This window comes from Lates calcarifer, unplaced genomic scaffold (assembly GCF_001640805.2).
Source record: "Lates calcarifer isolate ASB-BC8 unplaced genomic scaffold, TLL_Latcal_v3 _unitig_729_quiver_737, whole genome shotgun sequence".
In the NCBI taxonomy this organism is placed as follows: domain Eukaryota; kingdom Metazoa; phylum Chordata; class Actinopteri; family Centropomidae; genus Lates; species Lates calcarifer.
In genome coordinates, this window is record NW_026117944.1 from 28,241 (window position 1) to 51,226 (window position 22,986).

At 42.5% G+C, this 22,986-nt stretch overlaps 1 protein-coding gene across 1 annotated transcript in view; it reads right to left on the bottom strand.

Annotated features, from left to right (window-relative positions):
• LOC108879766 (5-hydroxytryptamine receptor 2A) overlaps positions 1-22,986 on the bottom strand; it is a 52,916-nt gene that overhangs the window by 27,324 nt on the left and 2,606 nt on the right. The window lies entirely within an intron of this gene.

Sequence of the window (22,986 nt, forward strand, 5' to 3'; positions counted from 1 at the left end):
AGTATCACATTATTAACAACTGCACAACCTCTGATGGCAATGACCTGGAACCACAGCGAATTCCTCCTCACAGAGAAATTCTTTCCTCCACACACAGAAAAAGAGGAAACATGTGAGACCCTCCCACAGGAGCTGCTGAGCTGTGACACAGCCGTCTGTATTAAACTGCTGCTGCAGTTTCACTCTCAACACGTTCAGGCGTCGTCACCTCGGCCTTGTTCCTCTCAGAGAGCCGGGAGACCATGTTTCTGCCTCCTCACCTTCTAAAAACCTCAACAGCAGGAAACAGGCTGTGACATTATTTCTCGGTACCTGACACCAATTAGACCCAGTCATCTCGGCAGCAGGGTTCAGCTCAGAGGGAGGACTCACTCAATATCTGTCTCCTTCACAGCAGCTTCAACAAGTCGCTGTCTTACAGTAAACACTCTGATTCTAAAGAGCTTTGAATGCTGGTGATAATCACATGATAATCATCTTTGACTTTATCAACATTTATTTGGAAACTCTCAGCTGCAGGATTTATTATTAGGAATAAAATGAACAATTATTTTCATCATCTATTAATCTGACGATTCATTTCTCAGTTAATCCATAAAATGTTTAAAAAACATCAATTACTTTTTTAACAAACTTAAACATTAAGCCAATTGATTAATGGACAGAAAATCTACAGTTCTGAGAATCATTTCAATCATTTTCAAGCAAAAATCCCTAAAATCTTCCCTTCTCTCAAATGTGGAGATTGTCTTCTCATATTTGATGTTAAACTGAATCACACTGAATTTACACTGTTCTCTGATGTTTTACAGACTGAATGAATTCATTCACTGAGAAAAGAATCAGCAGAACAGTTAGAAATCCATCAATTAATTCATCAATAGTTCCCATCACAGGATTAGAGAGTCCGAGTCGACTCAAAGGTCTTGTTTGTTCCAACCAACAGTCCAGAACAAACCCAGAGATTCAACCGACCGATGGACAGAAGCAGTGAAGTCTCACGTTAGGAGCTGGAAGCAGAGAATATTTAACTGAGGATTTGTCAGCTGATTGAATCTGTATAAATCACCTCATGGCTGGAGTGTCTTCCTTCCTCTCCAGTTGTGATTTGGCTCTGGTTTGTAATCAAACTCTGGAGCGGTGGAGCCAGAGATGATTGTGGTGTGTTCTCTGTGTAAGTGTTGGGTTGAACAGTGGGTCAAAGCTTTTAAGTCTTCGCTGGTGTTTGATGTGGAGAGCTGCAGAGTATCGACTGACAGATGGAGGAGATTCGATCACTGCACTCGTCCCTCGGGGACGTTAGACGTGGGTGACTGCACCCGCTGAATGCTGCAGACTCTTAACCACAATGGAGGCTGTCATGTGACTTCACCTTCACTTTGGCTGCCGTGTCTGAGGTCTTCAGCTGTGACCGACAGCAACAAACAAAGCTGCAGGAGCTTTACACCTTCAGCTCCAGGCTGTGTGTGTTTTCTCTGATGTTCATGGTCTGAACTCATTGTCTGACTCAGTGGAAATGTGATGCAGGGAGGAGGCTGTAGTTCAACATCTGCCTCTTTTCTAGAAACTAAAACTGCTCTCATGCATTTTTAAACTCAACGTTCACACGTCTGTAACGAGACAGAGACGAGCTGCTCAGAGTAATCTGTGTGCGAGCGAATTCATCAAGAAGGAAATGCAAACACAGAAGATGAATTATTGAACGTTTTATAAAGGGAACCATGGTGAGGATCCAGGTTGATTTTAGTCTGAGCAATAAACAACCACATGAAGTGTGATTTTATTGAACGCTCTGCTGTCAACACGACACACACAGTGACCACGTCGTTACTGCAGCGACACAAACAGAAACTCTGTAAACTTCAGTCTGAGTAGAATTTCCTCTGGGTTCTTGCTCAGACTCAGTGTCCACAGCAACAAAAATGTGTTGTTACTTTAATGAGCTGGGTTAACAACACGTGAGTCCAGGTCCTGCAGGTCCTGCATCGCCTGTTACACTGTCAGCAAACTAAACTAATTACTTCCTCTTTGGATTGTCCCTGATGAGGTTTGGTCTGGATTGAAGAGGGGATGGACTGAGACGACACCAGTGAGGACGTCAAACTATCTGGAGCCAAGATGAACCAGAACCAGTTTTCTGTCTTTAAGAGAAGTAAAGCCAGAGGAGGAGGGGGGGGGGTTCTGTTTTTTTGATGAGTAAAGGATCATGAGTACAGATTAAGAAGAGAAAAAAAACTGCTACTCAACGGTGAGAGGAAGCTTCATGTTCATGGCCGAGTGCTCTGCATGCTTTCAAAAGCAAAGAAAATATGAAAATAATTGATAGAAGAAGAGTGAGTGGAAATAGAGAGCGGGAAAATGAGCTCCCGAGAGGACGAGATCAACACACAGGGAGGCTGGTCTGATGAAAGAGAAGCAGAGAGAAGACTGAAATCTGGAGAGAGAGAGAGAGGAGGAGAAAAGATGAAGACGAACACACACACTCTCTGCATGTAGTCCACATATTCTACAGTGACTCGCAGTAACACACACCTGAATCACTACAACACACTAGATCCACATCTCTACAGGCAGACCTGGCTCAGCTTGAAGCTCCCATCGTCCCCAAATCTGACGTGTTTACCTCGTCAGAAACTCTGCCAGATGTCAGGAGATGAAGCCAGCAACACACACACACACACACACACACACACTCCTCTGAATGTGTTTGTAGACAGCCAACATCAAAGCATTCCTCACACTCATTTATAATCCTGAAGAAAAGTCTGTTTAAGATGAAATGAGGCAGCTGATGCATTAATTTCATTATTTATAGTGAGGAAATGATACGATGCACTGATCTGACACGTGTTAAGTGGACTGAGGTTTGGCCAAATGTCAGCAATTAAATACACTTTCTTGTTCTGCTTCATTTATTTGCAGCCTTAAGAAAACGTTCTCAAAGCTCCAGCTGAGACTGACCTCCTGGTTAAAGGATAACTAACAAATATCTTTGGAATCAGTGCAGTGTTAGGCAAAAAACATCTCTATATATCTCTACCAGACTCCACTGACAAAGACAGGATTTAACACAGGAGCTGCTGGAATACCACTGCCTCCATCTGTTAGTGTGTCTGTGTACTGTGTGACTCTCAGTGGTGGAAGAATAATCAGATACTTACTGAAGTAAAGTACACACAGTAACACAGACACACTAACAGATGAGCAGTGGATCCAGCAGCTCCTGGTTAATCCATGTTTTGTCAGTGGAGTCTGTAGAGATATATAGAGATGTTCTGGTTAAACTAAGGATCTCCTCTTATAAAAGCTCTGTCTCTGTAGGAATCCTATCATCATGTTGTCAGACACTGAGAAGAACAATCTGAGTCTGTCAGAGACAAAACAAGAACTTTAGTGGACGTCCATTAAGTGGACAGTTGTCCGTTGGATTCACTGCAGCAGCTGTTCACTGTTGTTGAGCTGATTCCACAGATTGTCGTCTCTATCACTCGTCATCATAATCAGAGGAAACCAGCGCTGACTGTTGGTAGTAAACAGGAAGTGAGCAGTGCTCTCTCTTCTTATACTTGGATGTTTTATTGAGCCCTCCCTCCTGACAGAGCCATGACTACCACAGCTCCTAAACATCTTTGTCATTTTTGTGCACCTGATTTTCAGACAGCTGACTGTGACTTTCAGGATCAGACATCATATATTTCTTGTCTTGAAAAGTTGCATGAACAACACATTTCATTACGTCTGAAAACTTTACATCTTATTAACTACAAACTGTCAGCAGCTGGAGGTGGTGATCTTCCTTTACGGTGTTCTGGTTTTGGCCTTGGACACTTGCTGTTCCAGTCTGCTGACTCAGCCAAACAGCTTCACATGCAGGTGCCTCTCTCTCCAGAAATCATGGAGGAGGACGCTCAGCTGCAAACACATTTTCTAATTGTTCCGTCCCAGAGAGCCGCGGCACCCAGCGGAGCTGAAAGACAGTCTCGGCTGGGTGGGAAGTGCCTGTAATTACCGCCACGCTTCCATCCAAAGCATGTTTGTGGTGGTAAAATAAGTTGATTGTGTTAGTTTTTGAGAGCGCTCGGCCTCCTGAGGCGGCGGTGTGACAGCACTGGAGATGAGACGGGAGGAGGGGGAAGCCTGAACAATAGAGCCGGGCGTGAACAGAGAGGAGGCAGCCAGATTGCCAAAGTGCTATCTTCTCTGTGAGTCCTCATCCAGGCGTCAGGCTGAAGTCAAAATCAAAATAACAAAATGATGATGGCAGCCGCAGACTGAGGAAAACAATGCAGGTGATTGAAAAATAAAAGAGGAGTGAGGGATAAAGATATCGACAGAGAAAGAAAACAGCAGACAGATTAAGTGGAAAAAAACATTTCTTCTTTCCTGGGAACATCAGAGTAGACAGATGATGACTGATGAAATGGCCTCTTGTTAAAGAATTTGTTTTTCTATTTTCTCTTCTCTGCTTTAAAAACAGACTGATTAAAAGACTGATTCTGAAGAAAACTGTGCATTTCTTAGGGACTACTTTCAGCGGCGGATCCACACTCTGTCCTCGCTGACTCCGTTATCCCCACATGTGCAAACAAAACACTAAGATGTGAAACCCCCTCGAAATGAAAGTGCTGATGTGGGATTGCACCGTTCAGGAAATTGCTGATTCAAACGCTCTTCGAGGCGCTTTGGTGTGAAAGGCCGAGGCTCGACACAGTCATTTCACATCAAAGGCTGAGGAACAGGACGACTCCTCATCACCTGCGTCTGATAACACACGACGACCTGCAGCAGGTGGAGCTTTGAGGCCTGAAGCTGCCTGTGGATGAACCGACAGAGTAAAAACAGTTTGCCACAGTTTTTAAGTGTCTGTCAGTGGAAGTGAAGCAAAGAGCAGAAAGATGTTTGTGTTTAACGTGATTTTACATAATGAAATCAACACGTTCTTATTGTGATTAGGGTTCAAAAAAATCCAGGAAAACCTTCCATGGGAATTAACAGGAAATAACTGGAAATTTACAAAGTTGCAGGTATAACAGGGAACTTCAATGTAAAGACATCTTACAGCATAATGTTGATTAAAACAACCAGATTTAATGTAAATCTGAGCCCACACACTACATCCAGTCAACTAAGGTTTGATGATATTACAGAGGTAAATATATCTGATCTTTTTAAAGTTTCTATTAAAGTTTAACCAGCAAAAATGAATAAAAACATGTATATACAGTAGCTAGCTAGATGCTAAATCAGAGATGCTAAATGTAAGCTAGCTAACATCATGTTTATGTTTATTCAACATTCATGTTTTTGTTGTTGTTCAGTGAAAGAATGGATTGAAGTTCATCTCACAAATAAATCAAAGTCGAAAATGTCATTTTTAAATGTGTATTCGTTTGCAGCTTCTGACAAAACAACGTTTATGTTTGGATGTGATGTAGTTTGTATACATTTTTTATTTAATTCTCATTTCTAATTCAATGCTTCCAAAATTCCCTAACTGCGATACTGTGTGTTATTCATACAGTCGTAACATGACAGCAGAGGAAACAGGAAACGACCTGGAGATGATTGAACAGGTGTTTAAAGTAGTGTAACTGCAGCAGTGAGTCCAACAGGAAGCAGGAGCCAGGACTAATATCCACAGGCTAACAGGCTAACAGGCTAACAATAGTCATTATAGTCATTAGTTATTATATATATATTAGTCATTCTATTGTCTTTCAGGACAATAACGGGTTCATCAGGGAGTTACTCCTGAAGTTACTCTGATAACAAGTAACCTGGCTTCGTAGTACAGGCCTCAGGTGTGTCCTACTGAATGGTCTCACCTGTTGGGGACTGACTATCAGATTTTCAGACTGCAACTTGCCAGTTTCCATGGCGACGGTAAGGGTGGTGTTTTAAGAAGATCACACTCTGGGACCTGGTTCCAAAAGTTTCAAACGTTCAAACGACAACAAACTTTCGTGTTTTAAGCAGAAACCGTCGTCATGTAACCCGGCCCTGATCCACATCCAGATGAGTCTGTCAGGTTTCTGTCACTTGCTGGTTGTCCAACGTTTTCCTCCTGAAGCTGTTTGATAACTGACAAACACCAGGAGGACAGACCTGCTGACTGGTTTTTCCTCTTTCATCAATCCACTCTCTGCTCACCTGGCCGAGTGTAAATGAGACACAATCTGACTAAGACTGCTTTGTGTTTTACTGACAAAACCCCGAAATCTTCAACGAGTCTCAGCCCAACATCAAAACTAAACTGCATGAAATACAATCAGCCGCTGAGGAGAGCAGAGGGTGAAGCAGAGCAGGGACGGTGTGGTGAGGACAGATAAACGCTGAGCTGAAACTCACTATAACGCCGCGTAAAGCCGAGGGCAGCTGCAGATGTTCGGTGATAAAACAGGAGCTGACGTTATCGTGTCGGACCGGCGGCCTGTGTTTCAGAGTGAAGACAGGAGGCCAATGACAACAGAAAGTCAGAGAGAGGCGGAGGAGGTCGGTGGTCCGGTTCATTACAGCCACTGATCCAACCAGGTCCTGAATACTAAACACTGGTCTGACAGTCACAGAGATGAAGGACAGACTGAGCGCGATCATCACAGCTTTAATTAACCAAATTACACAGGGAGGTAATGAAGTGACTGACTGACGAGTCCAAAGGAACTGAGTGAAGAGTAAAGTACCTCCTTCAGGGATTTGATTCCATTACTGCCTCCCTCACTTATTGTTTTGAAGTATTTCTGGGACGACAGGTCATGAGGAGAGAGACTGAGACTAGAGTCCCAGACTTGACCCCAGCCCAGGCCACGAGGACGCCTTAGGTTCATAAAATCAATCTGATGGGAAACTTTTAAAAAAGCATCAAACACTGTTTCTATCAGCAGCGTACACACATCGTCCCTCCCTGTTTCTCTGAACTAAACCACAGCGTGGAGAAAGTTTGCTGCCCACTTTCTAAGTGTAAAGTGTAATGTCATTGCACAAATAACAGCTCTGATGACTGTAATCAGTACACAGTGAGCTGTGGCTGCAGCCACAACAAAGACCTGCTAACAACACCATGATGACAGCCGTGAGCTCCTCTGATTAATGTTTTCCACCCACACTGACCACTTAATGTACACATTCAGCAGGAAAACAAAAACCCTTCAGCGTCCTCCTCGGTTATTTCAACAGCATCTGCTTTATTAATCACTGAGAAATGTTTCGCTGATCAGGTCTGAGCTGAAATCAATCAACTTTTTGATCAAAACTAAAACGTGATGTCCTGTGAGTGGAGCATCATCAGACACAGATATTTAATGTGGCTGTGCTCGTTGTCTCAGTCTCTTTTCTCTTTTTATATATATTATCTACAGCCGTCCTAACAGCTCTGTGAGGCTGGATGTGTCACTATGGTGTGTTCCAGTTCTACTCAGAAGCTGGAATTTCTGAGTTCCCAGTCTGAAGTTTGAACCTGAACGCCTCCTGAAGTCGGAGTAACCCCACCAACCCCGACATCAGAATCCAAGATGGCTGCTCCTCATCAGCAGCAGTGAACTCTCTGCTAATGTTCCTGTTTATAGCAGCTCAGTCTCATTAGTTTCACATGAAGTCAGTCAGACACAGAGAACTGTTCAGGTTTTATCTGTGGACATGTTGCTACGCTGTTTGTAGAGCGCTGTTAGCAACTGTTGCTAACAACAGCTAGCCTGAGAAACGACTGAATCAGTTCACCTTCATGGTTTAATGTTCCAGGTTAGAAATGTGAACGTCTTTTTAACAACGATCTGAAGAGTTAGTGTTAAACTCTGACGTGAACAGCTCAGCTGTTCTTCAGATTTGTTCTGATACTCTGAAAGAGCGTCCATGTTTTTCAACGACTCCCAAATGAAACTATTATTTTTGTAGGTATTTGGACAAATTAAAATGTTGACCCAGTGGTGGTGCCAGAGGAAAAGTTAGAGGATGGAGTAATCCATCCAGAGTCAATGAGACTCTCAGTCTGGACTGCTAGCATGGATAAAAAAAAACCTACGACAGTTTGAGGACATTCGTATTCTGTCAGGTGTTCATTGTGCACAACTACAAGGTGCATCTGCTGATGCTCTGTAATGTTACAATAAATGATGCATGTGCACTTTCTCCTGACAGGACTGACTCTTTAAAGCAGCTATAATCAGTGTTTTTATGATGATGACTGTGTAATGTCAAAGGTGTTGCAGTGTTTTATAGCATGTTTCAGCTCAGCAGACAGACTCAGTCAGAGAGCAGATTGGTGAACACAGTGCAGCATTTAGCAGCTGAAGAGCCAGAGATTTCCCTCAGGAGGAGGAGGAGACCAAACACAGAGCTGAAAGAGAGGAACACTGGACTGATCCCAACTGCCCCCTTTGTTGCTACTCCTGATTTTGACCCTTCAGAACGGAGCTGCGATGGGCAGGGGGCAGTGTTCCCTCTAAGCTGCGCGCCTGCGCAATCGTGCACTGCTCCCGCTTTCTCCGCCCACAGCAAAGCTATGCAGCACATAAAATTACAGTGTGCGACAGTGTGCACGTCTGATGTTGGTCAGTTTGTGTGTATGCTCAGACACATGAAAAATTAGGGGGAACATTGGTAGGGGATTGAAATCTTTACCTAGGATGTAGAAAAGATGTAGCGCAAACATTCACACTGATCCTCACCTGAACCGTGAGGTTTTGTTTTCCCACCTTTTGTTTGTGTCTTTGGCGAAGACGAGACGATTTCAGAGGTCATTATTTCTGTAGTTTTAACATGACTTTCCTCTGCTGTTTCATAGACAGGTCTGATTCAGGAAATCAGGGTGAACACGTCCCTTTCCTTCATTCTCTCCTGGTTCTCTCTGATCTTGTCATTTTCAAGCCTGTAACATGGCGAGTCTCAGCGTGGCCCATGGTAACGTCATTCACTTCTGACATGCTCTCAGAAACCTTCATCCTCCGCCTCCGCTGAGTGACAGACACCAGCCCATGAGTCACAGTGACCATGTGACTTCTGCTCTCTGCTTCTCTAATAATGGATTCACTTGCTTTTATAATAACCTCACATATAATTCCTGCAGTGTCCCAACATGTGGGAGGTGAAAAGATGCAGTGATGTAATCTGAAGGAATATTTTGGGCAATGCTGCAGTTTCACCTCATTATTTGACCAGGATTCCTCTATGATGAGTGAAATCCAACAGTAGAGCTGGTCCAACACAGCTGCTGTCACAGACGTCCACAATGAACAGTTTGATAAGACTGAAACGTTTCCGAGGTGTTGTCAGTCAGTCAGTCCACCACCACAGTTCAGACTGAGTCATCTAAATAACTAGTAGATGGACTGTGATGAAATGTGGTTCAGACGTTCATGTTCCCCTCAGGATGAACTGTAAACACCTTGGTGATGCCAACTGGGGCTGAACGTGATGAAAAAACGATGGCGTTAGCAGCACTGAGGCCTCACAGAGAAAGGTTCTGGGTTTGAACCTTGGCTTTTCTGTGGTGAGTTTACATGTTCTCCCTGTGGTTTCCTCCCACAGTCCAAAGACCTGCAGGTTAACTGGTGACTCTGAATTTCCTGTAGGTGTGAATGGTTGTTTGTCTCTCGCCCAGTGTCAGCTGCGATTGTCTCTACCCTGCTCACAACCCCCAGAGGATAAGTAGTGTAGATAATGGATGGATAGATATTGCAATTACTTTGACAGAAGTTTCAATATGACTCAGGAACAATGACACCACGTTCACCTCCACAGCCTCGACTAAAGGTGGTGAACACAACATGATTAACAAATTACAGGTGTTGCTGAACTTGGTGTCTTTGTTAGCAGCAATCTACTTCCTGTTTACACTGCACATGACGTTAAACTGCAGCTGCTGTGATCTGGATTTCGATACTGCCTACATGATGGCCTCAGTCGTCCAGTAGAGAGTGGAACCGTCCTCATCATGATGTTTGTAGCTTCACTACTTTGAGAGTTAATTCTCTGTTAACTGTGTGTGTCTGCCTGTATCAGTGTTAATCATTCGTGTGTGTTTGAGTGTGTGCAGAGCTGCAGGGAAGTTTGTCATGGTGGAGGTCTTAATTGTCTTTGCTGTAGAACAGTTCAGAGAGAAACATAAAAGAATTAGAATTAAACAGACATTTAATTAGACAGGAGAGAATCTGTTTTGCACATGAAAAGCTTTGCTTTGTTCATGTGTCTGAGATCAGACAGAGCCCACACAGACGCACATAAACATGTAAACAAAGGTAAATAACAGAGACTGTCACGCCATAGGGATAATTCACCTTCAAACCAAACGCACTGATTAGATGTAATGAAACAGACACAGACTTTACTCTGATGTTTTCCAGTGAAACCTGAGGATCAGCTGTCCTGGTCTGCTTCCTCTTTTCCTCCTCACACAGATTGAGGTTTAAAGTCCATCCATCAGTTTTCCATAGTTTAACCAGGTCTGGTTCACAGCAGGATTAGCTGCTCCCTCTGTGGGATCCTGAGGCCAGATTGTGGGGCATATAATCCCTGCAGCGTGTTCTGGTTCTGCCCTGATGTCTCTGTCCAGATCAACATGCCCAGAACACGTCAACAGTTCATCGTCCAAGAGGCTGAACTGAACCTTAATTAGTTTTGCGCATATTTTCGTTTAAAAACCCATCACTGTTGCTATGGTTACGCCTGGTGGAAACACTGCTGACTCAGTTTTAGTTTGAAAACCGAGTTGTGTTTTAGTCTGGACGGACAGAAACAATGACGCAGACGCCAACGTCTACTTTCTGATTGGTTCTTATCAGTGATCATGCTCTGATCATGTGACCCATTTCAGCCTCGTATACCAGTGGTGAACACAACATGGATAATGAATTACAGGTGTCTTTGTTAGCAGCTGCTTAATCCTCACATTTCATGTTTCTGTTTCTTGTAGAATTTTCTGCAACTAATCAACCCGCTGCAGAGTTGACAGTCTACTTCCTGTTTACACCAGCAGGCACATGCTCAGTGTATGTGGATGGTCATGTGATATGCGTTCTCAGGCGTGTTAGCATGGATGGAGATTTCTGATACGGAGCTAAAAAACTCATCTGGACAGAGATCATTTCTGTTTGATAGCGTTGTTGTAAACATTTTAGTTTGGATGTAGCTGAGCACAACCACTCGTCACATTTGGCACCACCTTGTGTTGGGTGTAAGACAGCACTCTGTAATTTCGCTGTGCAATCTCACGTTGCGTAATGATAACGAAACTGATGGGACAGAGATGGTGTGGGTGTAGCTTTAGTCATCTGATAAATGTTGCATCGTGTTACCTCAGGCAGCAGTGAAGTTGCACACATACATAAACACAGCTCACCTGAATTAAAGAGCTTATTGTAAACCTGAAAACATTAAGTCTATGTCTGCTGTGGGTTTAAACAAACTCTACATAAAAGCAGCTCAGTGTTTCAACATCAGCTCTAATTAACCTGGATTAATGGCTCCTCACAGTCTGTAACGAGCTTAAAGATTCAGAAAGAGGAATCACAGGAAATACATCTACAGCATTTATGTTTTGCTCCTCTGAGTAGGTATGCTTCATTTAAATACACACTGGTTAATTAGGGTTAGCTTAGCAACAACAAGAGAAGCATCTTAATACAGAGGTCAGATTCAATGTTTTAGATAAAATGAGTGCCAGAAAAAGAAAGATGTTTCTTCAATGCATTTTCACACACAACAATAATTCTGATAATCATCACTGCAGGACTGTCCTGCAGGGATGATGTGTTTCTGTAGTCCAGTCCTGAAGTTAGCATCAGTCTGGTTCCTCCACAAAAAGCCAGTGGGATTTTTTCATTGGTTGTTGGATTATTCCAGAAAATAAACAGTGAGCAGCTAAAGTTTCTGATCCTTCAGGTTTAGTTGATCAGATCATCTTCACAGATGAACACCACTGTTCTGATGTTTGAAGTAAGAAGCTAATGTTAGGCTATAAACCAACTACACCACGGTCACATGACGTCAACGTCTCCACCACTAAGCTTCCAACTGGTCATTTCATTTAGCTCTGAGCTCTTCTACAAAAGCCTTTCTTCTTAGAAAGTTAGTGAGAGTTTGAAAGAGCGTGAGTAGAAACACAACGAGGCTGTAAAGGTGGACTGGTGAGTAGATGGGTTTTCATGTTAACGTCCCCGACAACCTCTGTAGTCTCATTTAGACACTCGTTAGCAACCGCCTTTTTTAAGACACGTAAAAGCTTCAAACATCAGGAGTGGGGGATTTACTGACCCATTTTATGTCGGAGAATAAAACCTGAAAATGTCTTGAGCTTGTGTTAAAACCACAGACCTTATTTCAGACATTTAACCAGAAACACACTGACTCTGGGACGAGGGAACAGGAAGAGCTAACATGCTAACATGCTAACTGGACTTCCTGGTTTTCAGATTCATTCAAGCAGCTCTCTATTCCGTCCTTTTTGATTTGATTTGTTTGTTTCTGGAAATGTGTGTTTCCTTATTGGAAGTAAAATGTTTCAGCTGTAATGAGTCAGTATTTGTAGCTCAGTCTGTCTCAGCTCTTTGTCTTCTCCCCGTCACTGTAAACAATGTGAATGAGATTCATTTCTATCAAGTTAAAGAACATGAGCTGCAGCATATCTAATGCAGCGTTATGAAACCCTGTAATAAAACAGTCTGCACAGTATATGAGCAGGATTTACATACGCATCCAACACAAATACTTTAAACACATTACATGAGTTCAGGTTCTTCACACAACGCGCTCTGCACTAATTAACTTGTTAATGAAGACCAATTAAAAAGGAAACAAACAGTATGACCTCAGTGTTCAGGCAAACAAGCAAAGTAAACACAACTGCTGAGTTAATCACCAATAATAAAGAACAAGTTGTTCAACGAAGGAGGAGATGGTGTAGAAGGAGAAGTACAAAAAGTCACTGTAATCGCTTTAGCAGGAGCTGCCTCACAATCACAATTAGAGGAGTAACAGCAGCAGAGGTAATTATAATGATTAAGTCGATATTTATTTATTGGAAAGAGAAGTGAAGCCAAAGAGGAGCTGAGGGGTGGCCAGCACACTGAAACTAAAATATAAACGATAAGCAAAGTCCAGTTATGTAAAATAGAAACAAAGGAAAATGGCAGCGCGAGGGCGGTCGCATTAAACGCTGAGATAAACACAAAACAAGGCTCAGCGAGCTGCTGCAGGCTGCAGACGTCTGCACGCATGTTCTATAACCCTGACACGTCTAAACACATGTGAGGAAGGTATCTGATGAGTTTGGTCTTCAGTGGACTTGGATAGAAAAGTGAGTTTCCTCCCCTGAGACTGAGCCAAAATGTGCTCGATCCAAATTACAGCGTGCCAGAACAGTGTGTCATCATAAGCCCTAATTATTCCACATTAATTATACACTGCGCTGAAGAAGAAAAGTTTTCATGAGTGAACGTCCACACATATCAACAGCCAGATATGACTCTGCTAAAGATCTCTCAGACTAAAGGGACAGTTCAGCACCTTCAAACATTTTCAAGTTTACTCTTTGTTTTAGAAGACAGATATCTGAAAACCAAACAAATAAAACCAAACCTATCTGCATGGTTAGAAGCCTCTACAGCAGTGGTTCCCAATGTCTGTGTCACAAGATACCGTATCATACTGTATAAAACACATGCATTTTTCTACACAATCACAATCTGCTCTGTCTGCATGAGGACGATGGATATCCATCACTGTGTGATAGTGTAGTCACTGTGGAACTGCAGGTTCCCAACAGCATGTATGTGATGAGGAACACATGGATGATCACTGTGATGGTTCAGTGTGAGAGGGAGAGTGGAGCCTCTGTCGTTCCCTCTCTGCTCCCTGAACACCTGCTGTTGCTCTGTGTACCTGAGCAGGTTCCATCTCCCTCTGACTGAGTGAGAGTCAGCAGCTCAAACTGCTGGAATCAGACCCAGAGAGTTCAGACTGATGCTGAACTGTAGATCAGTTAAAGAGACTTAGAGTCATTAAAACCAGAGTTCATCTCTGAGATCCAGGAAACTGACGCAGAGACCAAGAGTCAGAGACAGAGTTTGGAGTTTGTTACAGCCACAACACTTCCTGCTCCAGAAGGAGAAGGGCATCATGGGTAATATACCACTGTTGGACCGTGTTTCCAGTCAACAGATTGATAGGTTTTGTTGTTTTCTGTTCATGGAAACCACTGAACCGCTCAGACTCAGAGCTACAACAGAGTTAATGAGCACCTCTGGCAGCAGGGGGCGCTGCTGAAGTTACACTGTGTCACTTTAACTGTAAAGTTCATTTCTTAACTGCTGCTGTTTTTGTTGACTGAATGAGTTGTGGAGAAGGTGGAAGATATCTACGGTATGCCATGATGGTGATGCAGTCATGCAAGAGTTTTAAAGACAACTGATTCCCTCTGAATTATTATTAAGCTTTTAGTTCACTTAAATTTTCAGGTTAGGATATTCAGAGATTGAACAACCTGAAGAGTTCACGTTGCCCAGTTAGACTAAATTATACATGGTGGGTTTTTGAAGGCTGATTCAGGGTTTTACTTTTCCAGCCAAAAATGAGATAAAATGTCAGTTAAGTACGATAGGTTTATGATGCCTCTACCAGACTTAAGGTCTTTTCACATACAGCATGATGCAAATATAGAATGTGAGAGTGCAACATATTCGCCGTGAATAAACAGGAGCTGAAGATCCACCGTGACCGACATATTTTAGGGTTTCTGCGGGACAGTTTGAGGTCCTGCTAGCGCCACATCATGGGAGGCAGAGGACCAACTACCAGGAACCTGTGGCCCAGAGCAGCCTCTGACCAGTCTGTGTGATTGTGATGCCTTTATTCACCGCGGGAAAGCTCAGAAAAATCAACCTCCTTCTGCAAACCTCCTTTTTCGCTGCATAATATTTGTGTTTTTGTGTACACAAAACAAAAACAACAGTTACTTTCATGAAACAATGCCAGCGTTTCATGAAAGTAATTTCCAGTGTGAAAAGACCCTAACTGACGTTAACTCCCAGGGTGCATTTCAGCAGGAATCATCCAATCACTGAGCTTTGGGTTCTGTTACTGCTAACAGCTGAAGATTACGCTGTTGAGAAAAACAAACAAGAGTTTCGAGTTGACCACCGCTTCCATTTCACTCCTTCTTCATGGCAACAGCAGCTGAGGCTCATGGGTATTGTAGTTAAAAAGACTCCAGAATAACATTCACATCAGCCTAGCCTAGACAGTGACCAAGAGGAAAACGATCTGTATCATCCTGCGCACGTTGGCCTTGCACCATTGTCCATGTGTGAAAGTTCTCATAACAAAAACAGTTTGAAAAAATAAATTAATCGCACTAAGAAGAGAAAACCCTCCTCAGTGTGTAAAGACCTTTAGAGTGTATCAGAAGTGTGGAGAAGGCTCAGTATTGATTATGGCCCATTTCCATCCTGATAAAGGGTCAATTTCTTCTTAATGTCAGAGACTTCTCTTGTGTTCATTTCAATATGTGTCGTATGTGACTGGTCTTTGTTCATCAGGCTTGTTGAAATAAGATCTAACTGTGCTTTTATCAGCCTGCGTAAACACATGCACTCATCTCATCTCTCGTGTCTCTCTCCTCCTCTTCTTCCTTCTTGTATTTATCTGCTAATCTGCCCCCCCCACCACTCTTATTTTGGCATTTTCCTTTCACATCTTGACCTTCTGCCCTGCTGTCTCACATCTGGCCAGCAGAGCCTGATAATGGCTCTGCCCTTTTGTTTGCATCTGTTTCATTTTGTTCCGTCTGGTCATGCAAGAGAGGAGGATGAGGAAGAGGAGGAGGAGAAGGAAGGCTGATGATTTGAACGCCTGCTTGCCTGCTGCTGCTGCTCCTCGGTTTTTGTTCGTCCTGCTTTGTGCAGCTCAAAGACACACAAAAAGAAAAAAGAAAAATCTCCTCCATCTCATGCAGTTGAGCACAAATGGATGAGAGCACACAACACTGGCTATTTTCCACTTGGGAATCACTATCTCACTGCTCTTTCACTCACTTTTCTGCCCACATCCTTTCTTCTATCAAGAGAGGAATTAGAGGTTTATTTTTGCTCGCGGCGGTCAACTGGCTCATCAAGGCGACCAAGAAGCCGCCGTCTGAGCAGTTTTTCACTGTTGTATAAGACTGGTTCCACCCGCCCTACTTCTAAAATGCGAGTTCAGATTATTAAAGCCCTAAACTGTGTCCAGAGCCTGTCAGTGGTGTCTTTATCTCTGATGGAAAAAGACTCCGGAGCGACACACAACAGGCCATGTTTGATCTATTTAACCTTTTTCTGCCTTTGTTGTTTGTTTGATGTCATTTCTTGTCTGTTATTGATTCATCTGTTCCTTAATCATTTCATCATCTAATCACTTTATATAAAACCGCCCGGCCTCCAGTGGGGGGGCTTCAGAGAGAGTTATCAGTCTGGTCGAGCCGTCTGTTGGTCCGACACCATCCACACTCAGGTCAAGTCAGTTTTACTTATGCAACACATAATCACAAATTAGCCTCAGGTCAGTAATCAGTACGACATAGAAAACATACAACCCCCCCTTTACACATCATATAGACAGAAGTGTCTCACTAATTCAAATCTCAATTGTTGTATTGGCCCAAATACACAAGGCTTGAATAAGTGGGTAGTAGTCTTACATTTGAGGACAACTGTGTTCAAGACATCACATTCTTTTTGAATGGAGAGTACCAAGTCTTCTACATAGGGTGTTGGATTCTGGGTTGTTTGTAACCTTAAAGGATAAGTCAGATATTTTTGATCCTGGGCCTTATTTTCACACACTTCTGGGTGTTTGATAGATGAAAATCTTTGGAATCGGTTCAAAGTTCGTCCACTAAAGTTCTTGTTTTTGTCTCTGACAGACTCAGATTGTTGTTGACTCAGATACTTTACTGAAGTAAAAGTACGACATGATAATGCTGTTGATACAATAACAGTCTGAGCCTAAACTGAGCATGTGATTTGTATGTAAACCGTGATCTTCAAAGCAACTAGTAACTACAGCGACAAATAAACGTAGTGGAGAAAAACAACATAATTTTCCTCTGAACAAAACCTCAAAATTAAACTTAAGTTCAGCACTTAAGTGAATATACTTTATTTCACTGGATCTATGAGTCCAAGATCAGAACAGAAACCAAAAGGTGCAAATGGGAGTCAGTTTTTTTTGTCTCTCCCAAAGGTACAAAAATAGAAGTTGAACTAGGACCTCTTTAAAAAAAGTCTGAACATGAAGGAGGATTTACTGCAGGACTGTTGGTTTAGATGGCATTAGTTAAGTGTACCTATTGAACTGGTCGCCTCACAACAAGAAGGTCTTGGATTCAAAACCCTGGTTCAGGGTTTTTCTATGTGGAGTTTGCATCCAACTTCCTCCCACAGTCCAAACACATGCAGGTTAATTGGTGACTCTGTTGTTGTTGTTGTGTGTGTGTGTGTGTGTGTGTGTGTGTGTGTGTGTGTTTTTTTTTTTTTTTTGTTTTTTTTTGCAGTCAGCCAAGCGATGATGAGATGAGAAAGAAAAACAAATGTATTACGGAAGATTTTCTTCAGGGAACAAACGGTGTGACTTACATGTGAAGATTTTTCTCTTTTGAGAAACTAAAATGTAGATTTTTCAATTGTCATGTGTTTTTGTTGGTTTAGAGACGTGTCTAATTAGAGGGTTTACCGCCTCCTTAGCAACCTTTTTCCCAAAGAGGTGAGCCACTCTGGTCTGAGATCAATACATTGATATATAGATCAGAATCAGTATATTGTCATGCAGGACCAGTGATGGCCACAAAAGCTAAAAAAAGAAGCCGCCTGTCAATACAAAGTCCAAAGATGATGACGCCACAGTCACTTAAAAGCAGATCTACAGAGTAAATAACAGATTTCCTGTTTTTATATGAGATTGTTTCTGAATAACCTAAAAAAACAGGATTTAAAGAGAGTACTTGAAGAGATGTGGATTTAGTCTGAGAATGAATCAGAGAAGAATCCACAGAAGAAACAGAACCTAATCTTTTAAGTAAATCTCATCCTGCACAGCTGCCCGTCCACAGAAAGAGGAGAAAACCCTAGGGCTTTGAAACAGAAGTGTTTGTTTTCTGTCTGTCATACACCCTCTGAGAAGAAGGCTAACAGCGAGGCAGACAAAGGAGTGTTGGACGGATGGTGGGGTTAACGTCTTCAAAGGAAGAGAGAGGAAAGACATTAACCAGCTGACAGATATGAAACGCTCAGGGAGAGGAAGAGGAAGGAGAAAATGAGCATCTGAACCCAAAATTCACAAAAATCAATATGACATTAAGTCATCTCTGTGCCTCTGAGGTGGGACTGAAACAGGAACAGAGATCAGAGCTGGCAAAGCAGGGGCGACTCGGCAAGCTTCCACCGAACTCAGACCATAATAATCTGTTCCCATTGGTCCTCTGTTTTTCACTGTTGCCTCTAGTGATCAGAGGACCAAAGGCTGAGAGAGGCAACTGAATTACAAAAGCCCTTGTCCTGAGTGGAACTAGTGGGGGGGTGAGGGGGTGGACTGCTTCCATCTATGAGGCTGTTTCAGTGTGTAAAGAGGTTTACAAGTGCACATCAAACATACACTTATGTCCAGGTCACTTAAACCACTTAAAGGTACTGTATGGAAGAACTGGAAGCAATTTACATGTAATAATAGATTTTTTATTGCCAATCGCAGAAAGAGTTTTCAGGATGTTCATATCTGCAATAAATTAACCTCTTCACTTGACAGACTCGTTGATGTGGTAGTTGGTGCCATTTTGTCACCTGATGGCCACCGTAGACTCTCCAACACAGTTGGAAAGGGAGGTATGAGGGGACGGGTATTCAGTTGGCTGCAGTCTGAATTCTCACCACTAGAAGCCACTAAATCCTAACGCTGGTCCTTTAAATCTAACCCAAGTTATCCTTGTGACCAAACCTTCGTCATGGAAACAGACTTATTTTTTATGAGTGGTTCTTGACAGTTTTGGAAGGCAAAGACAAACAATGATGATGCCGTTTGTTCTGGAGGGCAGCTACAAGTGAGCTATTTTGTTGTGTAAGCTGATTCAGTGTTTTTTTGGTACAGAACTTTAAATACTGCTTAAAGCTTAAACACCTTCCCTGATTAATTGACTCTTCCTCTGTGGTGGGCTTCCATAAATCTCTTAATTTGTACTGTACCTGTGACATCGTATGGTCCTGTTGACAACAGCATTGACACCTTCTGGTTGTGTTCATGACAACAGCACAGACCGAAAGGGAAAAAGTCTGATTTCTAACTAACACACATGAGGTGTTGCTGACCTTCCAATACAATGAATAAAGAACATCACCACAGTTTCTATTTGTGAGTTCCCTCTTTACTATTCTAGTTTGCCAATTAACTAAGTCTCTCTGAGGGATTCTGCCAGTTCTCTGGTTCCTAAACTTCTCACATTGCAGTAAATTTAACTCCACTCGCTGAGATTATTTCTGCCTCCAAAGCAGTTCTGCCACTGACAATGTTGACATTTGCCAATAAAACATGTGATAAACCACCAGAATCAGCTTAACATTTGCATCTACATCTGCTGACCTGTGTCAGAGTCTAACAAAGTGCTGTCAATGTCTTTTGGGAAAATGAACAGTCTCTGAATCTCTTCAAAGAGAACTCAGAACCATCTGTTAAAGGAGGCAATGACATTCATTTTCTATGCTTTATGATGGTAGATAATTCAACTAGAGGCCCTTAACTGTTACATCCTCAACTATCAGGGGTGCAAATTCTAGTCAAGTGAAACCCCGAGTTATTCAAGCTCTTTAAAGCGGTGAGCCGAGTGTCAGGAGGATTGTGTAAGGTGAGAAAGCACATCAGTCTGTCAAGTTTATTTTGACAGCTCATCCCTGGGGAGCACGAGACGAAAACAAGGCAGGGACAAGGAGACAAAGCAGCAGAAGAGGAGGTATTTGCATCCTGTATTTTCATGCATAATAGACAGGAAACAAGCTTTTTGTCTACTGTGTCCACTCAGCTACAATGCTGGGTTAATCCCAAATTTCCCAAGACACTTTAAATGTTTGTTTTAGCCAAATAGATTTTGTGGAATAGAACAGGATCTCTAAATCATCGCTGGGCTGGCTGCCAAAGTGACCAGACAAGACAAATACATCAGCCAAAGTCTATCAGCATTTGGCTGGTGAGCTGATATGTATCCGCTCTGCTGACTGTTCCCCCGTCACTTCAGATGTACTGTATGACTTCATCACTGGGTAAAATAACAGGGAGTCAGAAGCGAGTAACCCTGAAAGCTTCAACACTGCTCATACTGAGAACATGATTATACCCCTCTTCAAGTTGCTTTAAAGAGATTTAAAAATTATAGAGGGTGTGTGGGGTCTTTGTTTTACAAGATACATCTTTTCTGTCTTTTTTTAAAATATTAATCTCAGGCAGAGAGAGTTTACAGCCAAGCTAGCAACTCTGTGAGCAACAGTAGTGCAAGGTCACTGTGCTCAGGATGATGCAGATGTTTTTTCCCATGGACACCATCTTAGTTTAGTGTGTTAGCATGCCAACATTTGTTAAATAGCTGAGGCTGATGTAAATGTTATTCAGGTGTCTTTCTAACTACAATACCCATGGGCCTCAACTGCTGTTGCTATGAAGGAGGAGATGTACATCATGTAAATTATGAGTGTAGTTAACAGCATAACCTTTAGCCGTTAGCATTGCACAGAACGTCTTTTCTAAACCAGTGTAACTTCAAGTCCCTATAAAACCATCAGCAACTAAAATTCTAAATTTAAAAAATCAAAATTCTCAAATATGTATCAGCTCTTTACTGAGTAAACAGAAACTGGTTTAAACAACAGTAAGAGCAAGAACTTCTCCTAATACATAATACATGATTACCAGTTATAGTAAATAAAGCACTGACCAACTCAACATGTGGGTGTGGTTTTCCAAGAACTGGCAGAAAATCAGAGCTAGGATGAGCAATAATCAAGTGTTGAAATTGGTGAAATTTGCAGTTGCTTGTCTTCCTGCTAAAATAACCTCATCTACTGATCATTAGGATTATCACTGGGGTCGTTAATGAGGTCAATAACGCTCATACATGGAATCACAGGTGATCATTTTAATAACATGGTCATATATTAGACTGGGTGAGATAATAATCCTCACAAACCAATCTATGACCTCATTAATAACCATCCACAACCTCAGCTCTCCATATCACCCATAATCTTCTTTTTGACATCAATAATAACCTCCTACGACCTCGCTCTCTCACTGTATAAGATCTCTCCACCGCTGTGATATTATCATTATAACCCCCTCACCCTGAAACAATGCTGTGTTTGCTCTCTGAGTCAGTAAATGAATCTGAAAACACCACGGCCGTGTAACAACATGAGAAAATAATTGCAGCGTGTGTGTGTGTTTATGTTTGGCGTCGGCGTGGCTAATGAGTTCTTTTGTCTTCTCATTAAAGACGGGGAAGGCGAGTAATAAGCACTGGAGGTCGTTCTTTTTTGGAAGCACTCTTCCCTTCTGACTAATTTACTGCACTTGTTCTCATGCAAATGAATTTGCTACTTAGGGCTTAAAGCTTCTTATGTGAGCAGCGGCTCGTGACATTTACAGAGGCGCAGAGGGAAGCTCAGGGAGGCAAAAGAGCAAGGATCAGCTGGAAATGGCCAGTGGTGAAGGACAGTGTTTGAAAGAGGTTATCAGAGGCCGTGATGGGACAGTGGCAGATAAACAGAGAAAAATAAGGGAGAGCAGAGGAAGCAGGAAACAGCTTCCTGAAGCTGACAAAGCACTAATCAGCAGCCACCTGAACCTCTGGGAGACTGACAGCAGTGTTCAGATACAGGAGGTGTATTCCTCCTCACTGTATTCATACTTTAAAGATTTATTACCACTGTTCCTGGCGTGGCTCTAGGGATGGCAGCTGGTAGGTCCACCTCTCTCTGGTCCAGACTCAGATATCTCAACTGCTGTTAGATGGATTACCACACAACTACATACACATATTCATGCTCCCCAGAGGACGAATACTACTGACTGTGGTTGGATTTCCTGACTTTTTATTTAGCACTTGACACATGTGGTGGAGTGCCACAGATGCTCTCTACAGCTGTTGAAAGGATGTTCTGGAATTTGTGACATTCATGTTCCCATCAGGATGAATTTAACTCTGGTGATCTCCTGTCTTTATAGCGCCATCATCAACTCAGAACTGTAATTAGTCTTTAGTTTCACAGGTATTTGGTCTGAAACCAGGATTAGTGATTATTGCTAATAAACACGTTAATGAATGAGGTTAAATACCTGGGTCTCCTCACCAGTCAATCAGACCTGGAGAAGCCTCTTGGACTTGGACAACAGCTGAAACATTTTGATTGGACCATGGTTGATGGCACCTACTTTAAACTGCTTCCTGGGGATGTTGGATTCCCTTCACCTTTTTCCTGACTCCCAAGGGGTGAGAGGCCTTTTTTGTTGCAAACCAATCTCTCCTGTTTATGTTAGGGAGTTATGTAAAATCCCTGTAATTTATTGAGTTTTGTTTCATTCTGCATGTAAGTTAGAGGACCCTTTAATAGATTGTTTTGTTTGCTATCTTGGCTGTGCTCACCCTGACGCTAATTTTACCTGAGTCAACAAATAAATCAGTTGTGTTTTTGGACTGCAGTCGGCTGTGGTATTGATCGTCCTTGGGAGTGGGGAAAGGGGAAGTCACCTTAATGCAACACTCAGTCTTCCCCCAGGCCAGGTGCAACACCTGACTTTTAGCTTGATATTAGCAAAGGACAGTCTTCAAGACCTGTTAGCGTTCCTATAGACTCTTGAAAGTACTGTTTCTGTTTTATCCTCAATCTTCCTCAACATCAAGACGTACACGACTCCTGGACACTCCGTCGGTGGTTTGAATCCAGGGACCGGCTGAGTCTGTAGGTACATTTCTCTTTGGGTCTTTGTTTC